At 50.2% G+C, this 1,958-nt stretch overlaps 1 protein-coding gene across 1 annotated transcript in view; it reads left to right on the forward strand.

The window, feature by feature from the left end:
- The first annotated feature begins 364 nt into the window (after window positions 1-364).
- LOC102674723 (heterogeneous nuclear ribonucleoprotein K-like) overlaps window positions 365-1,958 on the forward strand; it is a 62,284-nt gene continuing 60,690 nt past the window's right edge. The window contains exons 1-2 of the mRNA XM_006610064.2: window positions 365-560; window positions 1,610-1,659. The gene's annotated coding sequence lies outside the window, so the exon portion shown is untranslated. The remainder of the gene's footprint in view (window positions 561-1,609; window positions 1,660-1,958) is intronic.

Genomic DNA, 1,958 nt, shown 5'->3' on the forward strand with positions numbered 1-1,958 from the left:
GTGGCGATTGTGGTGAACTCGTTCATTGACTTCGCTCCCCCTCCAGGCCTCCCACCCGCCCCTCCAGATGCATCCGGATTATTCGTTCACGTCGTAGCATCGCAACCGGAGTGCACTTACTACTTATATATACGTACGACACATGTGCGTTTTCGTTCTCCGACAAACATCTCCCCCCCTCTCTCCTCTCGCCTCTCTTACGCGCTACATTCCGCCCCCTATCTCCCCCTCTATCTCACTCCTCGGTCCTCCCCACTAGACCCACTCTCTTTACACATGCGATAAAGAAAGAGAGGCCGAAGTGTTGGAGGGGGGCCGTGGAGGGCAGGGAGGGGGAGGAGGTTAGTAGACAACGACTACTCCGTTGGAAGAAGCGGGTTCACCATTTCGCGAAGTAACTCGTGTTCTGTGTTCTCTACCTTAGCGTCGATTATTCTTCCGATCCTACACGCATCCTCCTCTCTTTCTCTCTCTCTCTCTCTGTCTCTTTCTTTCTCTTTCTCTCTCGAATCCTTGATCGTGATACACGCGGATCGCAGCGGATCGAAGGATAATTCAAGGTACGGCCGACTCTGGCCATGACCTAGCTCGACCTCTCCCTCTCTCCCTCCCTCTCTCTCTCTCTCTCTCATATTCTCTCTCACTTTCAGTTCTTTTCCTTTCGCTCTGATTTCGCGGTATTCCGACCTTGACGGTGTCTCGGTGTTTCGGGCCTCGAAATCGGGCTGGGCCGGGCAGACAGACGCAGTTTGCTCGGCCGCTTCTCAGGGAGAGGATTAATTGGGCGGCGATTGACGAGAGGAACGCGTTGCACCGCGGCGGCGACCTTGCTCGTTCACCATCTTGTCCGATTGGCCGGTTAATTAGCGGGCGTGCACGTGTTTGGTGACTCGTTGGTGGAGAATTTGTGAAACAGTGCGCGTTGTATCAGTGCTCGATTATATATATATAGATTTATATTTTCGAAGGAGGCCTCTCGAATCGAGATCGAGTCTCGATCGCGTTGTACTCACTTAATATAGTATATTAACCGCGCGATACGAGAAATATCTGGATGATCTGACGTTTTGCCGATCCGTACGTGTGATTTATTCCGTTCGAACGAGCGTTGGATACAATCGTATCCGACGAAGATCGCAATTTGTATCCGTTACTGCGAGCAGATAGCGCAAGGAATCGACATCGTCTGTGACGCGTGATAGAGAAACGTGTTGATCGATAATTGATAGATAATTCGAATTATTGCCCGGAATGGAATCGTGGGTGAACGTGTCAAGGATGAGCGAAGCGTTCGAAGGATGAGAATCGGTTGTCTAGATCGCGAGTGCACCGCGTGTGAAGATAAGGGGCCAGTACGCGGTGGCAACTTTCACGGATGAAACGAGCGTAGTAGTATTACGTCAGTAGGCAACAAAGCGTGTTTTGATATAGAGGTCGGACAAGCGTGTCGTGTGTATGCGTGTGCGTGTGTGCGTGTGCGTGTGCGTGTGGTGCGCAGTTGGAGAAGAGAGGAGAGGCTCGAAGGAATTGATATTTGGTTAGAGAGAGCGTGCTTCGTAATATTTACGCGTGGATTAATTGGACGCTTGTCCTTTTTTTCTCTGTGCAGGGTTTACTGCCGATCCATTCCGGAGGGAACCGCGGCGAACATCGTTATTGGTGAGTAACAGTTTTATTATTTCGACGCGGCAAGAATGCAACCGCGCTCTTTATTCCGTATTCGAAGCACGCGGCCGCGTGGAATTCAGTGACGACACGCGGACCAATACCGGCCTCCTTGCCTTCGCGTTTCGATCCCCTCGTTGGCTAACGTAAGCTATTTACAAGCCATAGGCGATCCGTATAAGGGTAGCCTGGAAAAGAATGAGGAATCGGTTGCGTTTCTTTTTAATTTGCTTAGAGAATAGAGTGGAAAGGGATTATGTGGACATTGATCTTTTTTTTTTTTTTTTTTTTTT

The sequence above is a fragment of the Apis dorsata genome, unplaced genomic scaffold (assembly GCF_000469605.1).
Source record: "Apis dorsata unplaced genomic scaffold, Apis dorsata 1.3 scaffold_68, whole genome shotgun sequence".
In the NCBI taxonomy this organism is placed as follows: Eukaryota; Metazoa; Arthropoda; class Insecta; order Hymenoptera; family Apidae; genus Apis; species Apis dorsata.